At 40.5% G+C, this 14,248-nt stretch overlaps 1 non-coding gene across 1 annotated transcript; it reads right to left on the bottom strand.

Moving 5' to 3' along the window:
• Positions 1–1,196: 1,196 nt before the first annotated feature.
• On the bottom strand, positions 1,197–1,300 carry LOC112761301 (small nucleolar RNA R71). The gene has a single exon (XR_003181702.1). It is a non-coding gene; the product is annotated as a small nucleolar RNA R71 (small nucleolar RNA).
• Positions 1,301–14,248: the final 12,948 nt, after the last annotated feature.

The following is a 14,248-nucleotide window of genomic DNA, read 5'->3' as shown; positions in this document are numbered from 1 at the left end:
AATTTCTGCCATTTACTTTTATGAGCAAATCCCCCATTCCCATTTACAATTTTGCGATTTACTTTCAGTCATTTGCTTCCAGTTCCTTAATTCTAGCATTTACTTTTCTGTTATTTACATTCCCGCCATTTTATTTTCTGGAACTCTCAACCCAAATTCTGGATTCGCTCAACTAGAACATTCTTCTAATTAAAGTTGCTTGATCAATCAATCCCTGTGGGATACGACCTCACTCTATTGTGAGTTTTTACTTGACGACAAATTCGGTACACTTGCCGAAGGGAGATTTGTTGTGAGACAGGTTTTCCGTGCATCAAGTTTATGGCGCCGTTGCCGGGGATTGATTGTGCATCAACAATGATTAAATTGGAAGATCACTAGATTGAGCATTTTTATTTTGTGAATTTCATTTTCTGTTTGAGTGATTTACTTTTTGTTTTAGTTAAACTTCTTCCCTTCCCCCTCTACTCTTTTGTTCTTCTTTGTTATTTTCAATTCTGTTTGCTAACCCACTAACTGTTTGATATATTGCATCACCCACAACTAACAGTAATTCTGACACAAATACTTTCTGCACCTATCTTTTCTTGCTTGCACTTGATTGTTGTATGACAGGGAGAAGAAGCGGGGCTTCAACTTCCTTCGATTCTGAACCTGAGAGGACCTTCCTTAGATTAAGGAGGGAGGCAAGAGGAAAGAAAGTGGTTGGTGCTGATGAAGAAGAGGAATTTTTTGAAACAAACATGGAAGACAACATGGAAAACCATCATGAAGAAGAAGATCACAACCATGGGGGAGGAGGTAGAGCAAATCATGCTGGGGAGGATAGAAGAGTTTTGGGCTCTTACATCAATCCAAACCTAGGCAATTGTGGAAGTAGCATCCAAAAGCCAACAATCCATGCCAACAACTTCGAACTTAAACCACAGCTCATCACCCTTGTTCAGAACAACTGTTCGTTTGGAGGAAGTGTTCAAGAAGACCCCAATCAACATTTAACCACCTTCCTGAGAATATGTGACACAGTGAAGTCTAATGGTGTTCATCCTGACGCCTATAGGCTGCTCTTATTTCCATTCTCACTCAGGGACAAGGCAGCCAAATGGCTAGAATCTTTCCCAAGGGAAAGCTTGACAACTTGGAAAGACGTGGTGAACAAATTCTTAGCAAGATTTTACCCTCCTCAACGAATCAATAGGCTGAGAGCTGAGGTCCAAACTTTCAGGCCACAAGATGGTGAGACTCTATATGAAGCATGGGAGAGGTTCAAGGACTTAACAAGGAGGTGTCTACCTGACATGTTCAACGAATGGGTGCAGTTGCACATTTTTTATGAAGGGCTCTCTTATGAGTCAAAGAAGGCCGTAGACCATTCATCTGGAGGATCTTTGAACAAGAAGAAGACCATTGAGGAAGCCATAGATGTTATTGAAATAGTAGCAGAGAACGACTACTTCTATGCTTCCGAAAGAGGGAACACAAGAGGAGTAATGGAGCTAAACAATGTAGATGCTCTGTTGGCCCAAAATAAGCTCATTACCCAGCAGCTGGCTGACCTCACCAAGAAGATGGAAATGAACCAAGTAGCAGCAATCTCCACTTCATCAATAATCCAAGAAGGAGTGAATGAAGAAGCAGAGGGGAGTCAGGAGCAAGCCAACTACATTGAGAATTCACCAAGGAAAAACTATGATCCATACTCCAAAACCTACAACCCTGGATGGAGAAACCACCCAAATTTTGGGTGGGGAGGTGAGCAAGATCAAAACCAAGACCAGAGACGTTACAACTCCAACAACAATGCAGCTCACCAGCAATTCACACAGAGGACGTCTCAACACCCCCACAACAACACTTCTTCATATGCTTATTAAAACCAAAATAGCACATCTGCTCCGAATCACCCATCAATTGATGACAAGCTCTCTAAGATCGAAACCTTAATTGAAGGAATATGCAGAGACATTCGAGACAGTAAAGCATTCAGAGAGGAAGTGCAGTCAAACATGCAGAATTAAAATGCTGCCATCACGAAACTGGAGACACAAATCAGCTATCTGTTTAAGCAGCTCCCTAACCACAACTTTTGCTATGATGCCCACTCAAGCAAAAGGGAGGAGTGTTAAGCTATCACACTTAGGAGTGGGAAGGAACTGAAGGAACATCCCCAAAAACCACAAGAAGAAGGCTCAAATGAAAAGGGAGAAGAGTAAGATGGAGCTCAACTTCCCACGCCAAGTCTGCAGAAAGAAAAAGAGATACCCCAACTGAACATCTCAAGAGCTCCATATCCCCAGCTATTGAAGAAAAAGGAAGATGACAACCAGTTCTTGAGATTTTTGGAAATCTTCAAGAAGCTACAAATCAACATACCCTTTGCTGAAGCCATAGAACAAATGCCACTCTATGCCAAGTTTTTGAAGGAGCTAATGACTAAGAAGAGAAGCTGGAAGAACAATGAGACTGTGATACTAACTGAAGAGTGCAGTGCTATCATTCAGCATAAACTACCTCAGAAACTGAAGGATCCTGGGAGTTTTCAGATCCCTTGTATTATAGGAGAAATCACAGTAGAGAAGGCTCTTTGTGACTTAGGGGCCAGCATCAATTTGATGTCAGTAGCCATGATAAAAAAGATGAAAATTGAGGAGGCTAAACCAACAAAAATGGCCCTACAACTGGCAGACCGATCATTCAAGTTCCCTCACGGGATAGTAGAGGATTTGCTAGTAAAAGTGGGAGATTTCATATTTCCAGCAGATTTTATAGTGCTGGACATGCAGGAGGATGCCAAGACCTCCATCATCCTGGGAAGGCCATTCTTAGCCACTGCTGGAGCTGTCATCGATGTTCAGAAGGGTGACTTCACACTGAGATTACACAATGAAAAGATGACATTCAATGTGTTCAAGGCCATGAGTTATCCACCAGAACAATTGGGGGAATGCATGAGGTTAGATGCACTTGAGGATGAAGTGCAGGAGAATTTTGAAGAAGAAGAACCTGAAGAGGACGAGAGATTGGTGGAGGAAGAATCTGAATCAAGTGAAGAGGTAGCCACAGCAGAAATACATATACCAGATGCACTAAAAGAAGGGAACAAAAAGTCAGAAGCACCCAAACTTGAACTCAAAGCACTGCCACCCACTCTCAAATATGCATATCTAGGAGAAAATGAAAACTACCCAGTGATCATAAATTCATCCCTCAGTCAAGATCAAGAGGACGAGCTACTCAAGGTGCTGCGGGAGCATAAGGATGCCATTGGATGGACCCTTGCTGACCTGAAGGGAATCAGTTCAGCCATATGCATGCATAAAATACTGTTGGAAGATGATGCCAAGCCATCCATTCTATCCCAAAGAAGGCTGAACCCAATCATGAAGGAAGTGGTACAGAAAGAGGTTATGAAGCTTTGGCAAGGAGGGGTCATATACCCAATTTCAGACAGCCCTTCGGTTAGCCCCATACATGTTGTGCCAAAGAAGGGAGGAATCACTGTGGTTACCAATGAGAAGAACGAGCTCATACCTACAAGGACCGTCACAGGATGGCGGATGTGCATAGACTACAGGAAACTCAATGAGGCTACACGAAAGGACCATTTTCCCCTTCCATTCATGGATCAGATGTTGGAAAGACTTGCAGGGCACGCATATTATTGTTTTCTCGACGGTTATTCAGGATATAACCAAATAGTAGTTGATCCGAGAGACCAAGAGAAAACCTCATTTACTTGTCCATATGGAGTGTTTGCCTATAGGCGCATGCCATTTGGATTATGTAATGTCCCTGCAACTTTCCAACGCTGCATGCTTTCTATCTTTTCAGATATGATAGAAAAATTCATTGAAGTTTTTATGGATGATTTCTCGGTATTCGGAGATTCTTTTCCTAGTTGCCTACATCACCTCGCCTTGGTATTGAAAAGATGCCAAGAGACCAATTTGGTCTTGAACTGGGAAAAATGCCACTTCATGGTGACAGGAGGAATAGTCCTTGGTCACAAGGTCTCTCACCAAGGCATTGAGGTTGATAGAGCTAAAGTAGAACTTATTGAAAAACTACCCCCACCCAGTGATGTCAAGGCAATTAGGAGTTTTTTAGGGCATGCTGGTTTTTACAGAAGGTTCATTAAAGATTTTTCAAAGATAGCCAAGCCCTTAAGCAATCTCCTTGTATCTGATACACCATTTATCTTTGATGAAACATGCATGCTAGCATTTGCACATTTGAAAATGAGGTTATCCTCTGCTCCTATCATCTCCCCACCTGATTGGAACCTACCATTTGAATTGATGTGTGATGCATCTGATTTTGCAGTTGGGGCAGTGTTAGGACAAAGAAAAGATAACCTAGTTCGTGTGATATACTATGCTAGCAAAGTCCTTAATGAAACTCAAAGAAATTATACCACTACTGAAAAGGAGTTGCTAGCAATAGTTTTTGCATTTGACAAATTTAGATCATACCTCATTGGTGCTAAAGTGATTGTTTTTACAGATCACACGGCACTTAAATATTTGTTTGCCAAGCAAGAATCAAAGCCAAGACTAATAAGGTGGATCTTACTGTTGCAGGAATTTGATATTGAAATCAGAGACAAGAAAGGAGTGGAGAACAAGGTGGCAGATCACCTATCCAGAATCCCTCATGATCAAGGTGGAGAAAATGATACAAATGTGAACGAGCTCTTCCCTGATGAGCAGTTGATGACAGTTCACAAAGCACCATGGTTCGCAGATATTGCAAATTTCAAGGCAACTGGGGCATTACCCCCAGGGATCAATAAACATCAAAAGAGGAAGCTCATGAATGATGCAAAATACTTTGTCTGGGACGAGCCATATCTCTTCAAGAAATGTTCAGATGGAATCCTTAGAAGATGTGTTTCGGAAGAGGAAGGAAGAGAAGTCCTGTGGAACTGCCACGGTTCATGTTATGGCGGGCACTTTGGAGGGGACAGAACTGCAGCAAAGGTGTTACAAAGCGGATTCTTTTGGCCCACCCTTTTCAAGGATGCCAAGGAACTAGTAAAAAGCTGCAATGAATGCCAAAGATCTGGAAACCTGCCCAAAAGAAACGCCATGCCACAAAATTTTATCTTGGAACTGGAACTGTTTGATGTGTGGGGAATAGATTTCATGGGACCATTCCCAACCTCATATGCAAACAAGTACATCCTGGTAGCAGTGGATTATGTTTCCAAGTGGGTAGAGGCTATTGCAACCCCAACTAATGATAACAAGGTAGTCATGAACTTCCTCAGGAAGAATATCTTTAGCCGGTTTGGAGTCCCAAGAGCCCTCATCAGTGATGGAGGGAGCCACTTTTGTAACAAACCACTAGAAGCTCTCCTCCTACGATATGGGGTAAAACATAAAGTAGCCACACCTTACCACCCTCAAACGAGTGGGCAAACTGAGATATCCAACAGAGAACTGAAGAGGATCCTGGAAAAAACTGTGGGTGCATCTAGAAAAGGATTGGTCGAAGAAGCTGGATGATGCTCTTTGGGCATACAGAACAGCATTCAAAACTCCACTTGGAATGTCCCCATATCAACTAGTCTATGGGAAGGCTTGTCATTTACCACTGGAGCTGGAACACAAAGCTCTCTGGGCTATCAAGATACTAAATTTTGACAGCATTGCTACTGGTGCGAAAAGGATCTTGCAGCTGAAAGAGATGGAGAAATTCAGGTCACAAGCCTATGAAAACACTAAGATGTATAAAGAGAAGGCAAAGAGAAAACATGATATGCATCTTGCGCCAAGGAGTTTCGAAAAGGGGCAGCGAGTACTCCTTTACAATTCTAAATTAAGGCTGTTTCCAGGAAAACTCAAGTCAAGGTGGTCCGAACCTTTCATGGTTATGAAAGTATCACCATATGGCCACATCGAAATCACGGATGAAGGTTCAGAGAGGACTTTTACAGTGAATGGACAAAGACTCAAGCATTATCTGGGCAACATGGGGGAAAGCCCCAGATTAAAGTACCATCTCAAGTAATTAAGGACTCGTCGAGCTAGCGACGATAAAAGAGCGCTCTGTTGGGAGGCAACCCAACCTCAGGTAGTTTCACTTTCATCTTTATTTCAATAAAAATCACAAGTCGTTTCCCCTGTATTGTAAGGAGCTAAGTTTGGTGTTCCACACCAGAACAATCCAAGAGTGATGGTGTAATTCTAAGTTTGGTGTTCCACCAAAGGACATTGGTCAGAATTACACTCCACTCCAGAAGAACATTGCTAGTTCCACCCAATCAAGAGAAACCACTTAGATGTAGTTAGACTATAGGTGATCATTGCTTTGTTAACAATAAGATATGGGGTTCTCTGCATATGTGCAATGTTTGCACTGGGCAAGGAACTAAGTTTGGTGTTCACACACCAAATTGAGTTCAAAAAGCACCAGCATACATGCAAGCTAACTATGTCTCAAGTGCTTTGGGAACAAGCAACTTCCAGTCACCTTGCAGGAATCTTATGAGGAAATGGTGCACCTCTACCCAAAGAAGCGAGGCAGCCAAAAACTAGGATGATGACAAAGAGAGAGAGCAACCAGAAATCATCACCCGAAGGTTGTATTGTTACTTAATTCCATTGTACTCAGAATGGTTGAAAGTTGGAAGTCTGAATGCACTTTTGATTTGTGGCTACTTGTAGTTGAAATTTTTTCTGTCTTTTAAGTTCTGAGTAGGTCTGTGTGCTATTCTTTATGTCACTGCATCCTTACTTAACTTACTTGTATGCTGGTTCCTTTTGAATTAAATGAAGAGAGAATGATTGTTTTTAAAAGACCAGAGTAGAGTTCATATTGTGGAAGTGCATTCATGAATCTTTGGGGTAGTCATAAGTTAGCTAAGTTGGTTCAACCACAAGGTTAGGAGGACAACTATCTATCCTGAATACTTGACTTTGGATATACCCATGAGACTGAGCATATGACAAGATCCTAATAAGAGAAAAGGGAAAGAATAATGGAAGTGAAAAACAAAAGAAAAAGAGTAAGCAATAAGGCTAGGCACCAATGGTTTGGACCTTGAGACAAGTGTCTGTGGTGCTCCTGTGTGAGGGATCTACTTGGATGAATAAGCTCTCAGGGGTGCTTTATCACTTGGTAACTTGGGTTAACTAACCCTGGATTATCAGCTGAAAATCCACTATCAAGAGTAACCCTCACTACAGAGCATTTAGTAACCCAAAGAGGTGCTGGACACCAAGGTCTCAAGAAAAGAAAATAAACAAACTATATGCCTGTGGTGTGTATGTATGGGGGAGAGACTTGAGCGAGTAAGTCCTTAGGGGTGCTTCAACACCTAGCACCTTGAACCAACTGGTTCGGGAGTGTTGGCTGAAAACTTATCTTAAAGAGTTGCCCCCTTACAGAGCACTTAGCCTAAATAACACAAATAACCCTTGAAATAACAATAAAAGGATTAATGAATAAAAGTCTCATGGGATATAAACAAAGTAAGTGTTTAGGGACATGATAAAGGTCTGAAAGCCAGTAATGGAATGAACCTAAGTTGCTATGCATGAAACCACCATAAAATCAGTAACATGACTTCCACAAGAATGACTCATCCTCTGGAAATTCCATTCATCATTCTCTTGTTCCAGTACTTGCTTAGGGACAAGCAAGCTTTAAGTTTGGTGTTGTGATGTCAGGACATCTTGGCCAGTTTCACTGACCTTTTCTTTACTGTTTTTAGGTTAGTTTCATGCATTTCCTTAGGAAATAAGCTAGTTTTGGGTAGATATTCACTTACACCTTGACTCAAGCATACATTGTGCATTTTACATTATTTCATGAGGATTTTGCATAAGTTTAGTGACAAATTGTATGTTGTATTGCCCATGACTTGGACTAGAACTTTGATGCACTCTATTGCTTGATTTCAGGACCAAAGGAAGCAAGGAAAAGGAGGAAACTTGCAAGGTTAATGACACTTAACATTGTCACTAACGTTGGCAAATACTCATGAGTGGCCACGTTAGAGCCCACGTTAACCTAGTTAACGTGGGCTCTAACGTTAAAGGGGGAAGAGAAGCCAACGTTAGTGACATTCAACATTGTCACTAACGTTGGCCTAAGGATGCAACACACCACGTTAACTCCCACGTTAACTTGGTTAACGTGGGAGCTAACGTAAGAAGTGAGAGTTGTCGCCAACGTTAGTGACACTCAACATTGTCACTAACGTTGGAAGCAACCACACAACCCCCCAAGGAGCCACGTTAACTTCCACGTTAACTTAGTTAACGTGGAAGCTAACGATGAGGAATGAATGATGAGCCAACGTTAGTGACACTCAACATTGTCACTAACGTTGGGATGGCTAAGAATGGCCACGTTAGAAGCCACGTTAGTGACAATGTTGAGTGTCACTAACGTTCTCGAAGGTTGGCAAGGCCACGTTAGAAGCCACGTTAACCTAGTTAACGTGGAGCTTTAACGTGAAGCAAAAAGGGGCACACTGGAACATTAGTGACAATGTTAAGTGTCACTAACGTTCTCGAAGTTTGGCAAGGCCACGTTAGAAGCCACGTTAACATAGTTAACGTGGGCTCTAACGTGAGGCAAAGGGGTACATTGGAACGTTAGTGAAAATGTTAAGTGTCACTAACGTTCTCGAACTTATACTTTCACTAAATGTTAACACCCCTAACTCCCTGAGCTGAAGTCTCTGCCCACTTAGCACTTTCTCTCTACAAGTAAAGCCAAGCTCAAATGAAGAAAAAAACTGCTTCAAACTCAAGATCCAAAGGCCCAAGACTTGAAGAGTAAACTAGAAGCTGAGAAGAGTAGTATATATAGGAGTAGCTTTGAATTGTAAAAGGAGTTCTGGAGGCTGGAAAAAGAGAACTACTCTCTGTATTTTACTTTCTCTGCATTTTCTAGTTTTATGATGTATTCTCCATCTTTGTTTTCATTTTCTAGAGCTATGAACAACTAAACCCCTTTCATTGGGTTAGGGAGCTCTGTTGTAATTTGATGGATCAATACTAATTTTCATTATTCTTCTTCTATCTTCTCTCTTGATTTTACTTGAAAGCTTTCGATCTTCATCCAATTGAGTAGTTATCTTGGAAGAGAAGCTATTCAAACTTGGATCTCTTTTGAACCTTGAAAGAGGAATGAAGAGATCAAGCTAGAAATACTTTCTCATGCTGGACCAAATTGGGTTTGGATGGGTATGTGACTATAACCCTCTCAATACTTGATTTGGGAAACGCATGTGGTATAATCAGTGACCATACTTCATCTCTTCTCATGAGCAATTGACCAAGGAATTGGCTATTGATCAAGATTTGAGAGATTGAATTGCAAGAAATTGTAATTCAATCACTTAAGATTGCCAAGGAGATCAATGAGTGCATTGATTGAGGAAGAGATGAAAATGAACTTGATCCGGAGAATTGCAACATCTCCTATGCCCAATGAACTCCCCATCTCTGATCTTACCCATTCTCTTTAATTTCTGCCATTTACTTTTATGAGCAAATCCCCCATTCCCATTTACAATTCTGCAATTTACTTTCAGTCATTTGCTTCCAGTTCTTTAATTCTAGCATTTACTTTTCTGTTATTTACATTCCCGCCATTTTATTTTCTGCAACTCTCAACCCAAATTCTGGATTCGCTCAACTAGAACATTCTTCTAATTAAAGTTGCTTGATCAATCAATCCCTGTGGGATTCGACCTCACTCTATTGTGAGTTTTTACTTGACGACAAATTCGGTACACTTGCCGAAGGGAGATTTATTGTGAGACAGGTTTTCCGTGCATCAATAAGTGGGTGATAAATTGATAAAAGCACTTAATTGAGCACAATATGAATCATAAAATAAGCGTTTATCAACCTCCCCACACTTAAACAACAGCATGTCCTCATGCTAATTTTAAGAGAAAATAAAAAGAGTGAAGGTAGAATGGTGGAATCTTATGCAATGCAATCTATTCTAAATGCAAGCTACCTAAATGAATCATGCAATTCTAATTACTATCCACTTATATATATAAACCTTACATGTGGTTAAATTGATTCATATTTTCAAGGAATCATATATGTACAACCAAGGCCAAATCATATTAAAACACATTCACAATTGAGTTGAGTTAATCAAAAGATTTCACAAACTTGCAAGACAATTAATAATTAAATATGGATATATGGAAATGAGCTATTGAACCCTCACTGGATTTGTGTATACACTTTAGTCACTCAGTGTTTGGGGTTAATCACTCTATTCTTCTCTAGTCATGCTTTCTAAAACTTTGTTCTTCATCTAACCAATCAACAAATATTCAATGTACACATGCAAATATCATGAGGTCTTTTTCAAGGTTGTAATGGGACTAAGGTAAAGGTGCGGGCATATATATAAGGCTAAGTGAGCTATAAATTGAATCCTTGATTAGTCTAAGATCTCACCTAACATATACATACTCTATACAATTAAAATTATGCTTAGCTTCCCATAATTTTTCCACTTTCTTATCACATACTCATGCATCAAATTATTTTTAACTTTATCCTATGTGCATTGATCTTTTTACTAAACTTATTATTGGGATAATTTTGTCCCCTTATCTCTTTATTTAAAGGAAAAATAATAATTTTTTTTGAAGAAAAACACAACACATATCAATGCACATAGTATTTTACTTATTTTGGTCTTACATGAGCATGTACCCAAATTCCAAATAATTTTATCAATTTAATATCTTTTTCCTATCAACCCAAGTTCCCATAATTTCTCCACACTTAGTGGATGCACAATCTCTATCTTAAGCTAACCAAGGATCCAATTTGGGGTATTTCATTTATTGTTCTACTTAAGGCTAGTGATGTGGTTATAGAACAGAATAAATGGGGATTAAAAGGCTCAAGGGGACTAACAAGGGTGACATAAAAGGTAGGGTTATTTGGGATAAGTGAGCTAAAACAAGTAACGGCCTCAATCATATGCAAGTATGTAAATACATTCTATATTGGACATATAGACCGAAACAAAGTAAAGATTGCAAGCATAGAAAAGAAGGGCGAAACACACAAGAATGAAAACTATGGTTAAATGTAACCATGCAATTAAGCTCAAAAACTCACGGGTTGTGTGTTCTTTGGCTCAAAAATCATATATCAGTTATGTATATCATGCAAGTAGAAATCAAGAGTTTCCATTCAACTCAATGAGAATCTTTGAATGGCTCTTATAAAAATAAGTATTTTTCTTGAAAAATGTTGTCAATTTACCAACATTTATTGCTATATATATATGGTGGGTGGATTGTTGTGATTCTGAAAAACTAAAATTTCTAGTTTACTCTTTTCTTTTCAATTAAACAAAATTCTCATATGCAAAAAGGGTAAACTAAAATAAATAATCCATATTTTCTATATCACAACTAATAAGCTAAGAATGCAAATTAAGCTAAATATCTAAGATATATATACAGCCCAAAGTGCAAAAATGCAAAAATAAAGTAGAAATACAGCAAAAGAAAATGTGCAAGTACTGAAAGACAAATAAGATAAGATAAAATAAAAAAGTATAGAAAATAAACAAAATAGGATAAAGAGTCTGAAAGTAGTTCACCAATATAAAGTTTGCTAGAGATGGTGACCTCCCCACACTTAAATAATAGCATCCTCCTCGATGCTCAATCAAACAGGGTGTGAAGAAGTGTCATCTCTGGAAGGATGTGCTGCTGGTGTCTTTGTGGTCTCTGGTAGTGATAGTGCCTGAGGCTCTGCCTGTATCGGTGCCTGTGGGTCTGATGGCTGTGTCTGCGGAGGCTCCTCATGCTAGGGCTCTGCCTGCTGGGATGCTGCCTGCTGGTGCTCTGCACGTGCCTCCTCCTCATGATCATCCGCCTCCTCCTCAGATGGCTCCGATGGTGTGTCAGGCTCGGAGGGGATGTCAGGGTTGCCTGACCGGATCATCAGCTTCAGATGCTCATAACTCCACTTGTCGTGGCGCTCCATCCGATCCAAGCGCACGAAGAGTCAGTGCACTACGTGGTAGATAGGCTCGGGAGCAGGTGGGGGTGCTGTGGTGGTGGCTGGGGCAGCAGGTGCTGAAGGGACAGCAGAAGATGTGGCTGCATCGGCAGAGGCAGTGAGAAAGGGTGGTCTGTAGCCCAAATCCTGGAACTTCCTGCCATGCGGGATGATCTTCTTGCAGTCGGCGGCGGGTGGCTTCTCATCCACAAGCTCCCAGGGCACCTCAGCTCGGTGGCCCAGCTGAGTAATCAAATAGGGGAAGGGCAGAGTGCCTCGGACATGGACCCTGGACATGTAGTACCGGATAAATCGGGGAAGGTACAGGTCCTTGCCCTCCATCACGCACCAGATAAGTGTAATCATGGCAGTTGGCACCTCAGTCTCGTGAGTGCTCGGCATCACATAATTGCTCAGAATCTGCTGCCATAGCCAAGCCTCATCATTCACATAAATAATTTTTATTCCCTTTGGGGTTGTTGTTGTCTTACCCATAACCCATGGGACAGCAGGGTCAATAGCTATGGTGCGCTTCACTGCTTCCCAATCAAACATCATAAATCTCATATCCTCCTCAGCCTGTTGGTAACCATCTGGTTTATCTGATTTAGGTGGAGTTGGAGGATGTCTTCAATTGCCTCCTCAGTAACTAGAATTTGTTTGCCTCTGAGCTGCACGGCATCCAGGGTTGTTTTAAAGTAGTTGCAGTAAAATTTTCTGACCCAGGATGCATTGACCTCAGTCAAGTTCCTCTCCAGAAAGTACCAGCCTCTCTGTTTGATTTGGTCTGTGGTGTACTGTAGTAATTTGGTTGGAATGCAGAGGGTCTTTTCTTGATATAGGTTCCTTGAAGTTGCAAAGACCGGATACTTCAGTTCACAGTATCGGTTGGCAAACTTGACTGGGTCTGTGGCAGGCACTAACTGATTAGCCTTTTCCTGCGGAGTAAAATTCTTCTCTCGCCAGGAATCATCATGGAGGATATCCAAAATAGTGGAAGAGGATTCTCCTCTTTTTCTCTTGTCTGTGCCTGTTTTGGCTTTTCCTTTGCCTTTTGGGTCAGACATCCTGAAAAGCATAGGTTTCAGGATATAGTTTATTAAACTAAAGTAACAAAACAGGTAAGCAAATAGTATTTGAGCAGTATAAGCATAGAGGGGCAAAAGAGGAATAGAATAGCAATATAAGCATGAAGTGAGTTAGATAGATGTAGGATTTTGGACTGTATGCAAAGCTAAAAGTCAAAAAATTGAAATAAAAATCACAATCCAAGATCTATGATATGTGGAATGCTTGTCTATCAGGAATAACAATAATCATGCCTTGAAATAGGTTGAAAGAAGTTAGTTGAAAACTAAGAGAAAAGTTAGAAAGTTAATGCAGTCAAGAGATAAAAAGTGAAGTTAAAGCAAGTGGCATGGTATTTGATGAGCGGATAATTTATACGCTTTTTGGCATTGTTTTTAGTATGTTTTTAGTAGAATCTAGTTACTTTTAGGGATGTTTTCATTAGTTTTTATGATAAATTCACATTTCTGGACTTTACTATGAGTTTGTGTGTTTTTCTGTGATTTCAGGTATTTTCTGGCTGAAATTGAGGGACTTGAGCAAAAATCAGATTCAGAGGTTGAAGAAGGACTACTGATGCTGTTGGATTCTGACCTCCCTTCACTCAAAATAGATTTTCTGGAGCTACAAAACTCAAAATGGCACGCTTTTAATTGCATTGGAAAGTAGACATCTAGGGATTTCCAGTAATATATAATAGTTCATACTTTGCCCAAGTTTAGACGACGCAAACTGGCGTTCAACGCCAGCTCTCTGCCCAATTCTGGCGTCCAGCGCCAGAAACAAGTTGCAAAGTGGAGTTCAACGCCCAAACTGGCACAAAAGCTGGCGTTCAACTCCAAGAATGACCTCTCCACGTGTAGACTTCAAGCTCAGCCCAAGCACACACCAAGTGGGCCCCAAAAGTGGATTTATGCATCAATTACTTACTTTTGTAAACCCTAGTAGCTAGTTTATTATAAATAGGACCTTTTACTATTGTATTAGACATCTTTGGAAACATCTTTGGAATCATCTTTGGATTATCTTTTGATCTATTGATCATGTTTGGGGGCTGGCCATTCGGCCATGCCTGGACCTTCATTACTTATGTACTTTCAACGGTAGAGTTTCTGCACTCCATAGATTAAGGTGTGGAGCTCTGCTATTCCTCAAAGATTAATGCAAAG

This window comes from Arachis hypogaea, chromosome 16 (genome assembly GCF_003086295.3).
Source record: "Arachis hypogaea cultivar Tifrunner chromosome 16, arahy.Tifrunner.gnm2.J5K5, whole genome shotgun sequence".
NCBI lineage: Eukaryota > Viridiplantae > Streptophyta > Magnoliopsida > Fabales > Fabaceae > Arachis > Arachis hypogaea.
This window is presented reverse-complemented; position numbering and strand designations above follow the sequence as displayed.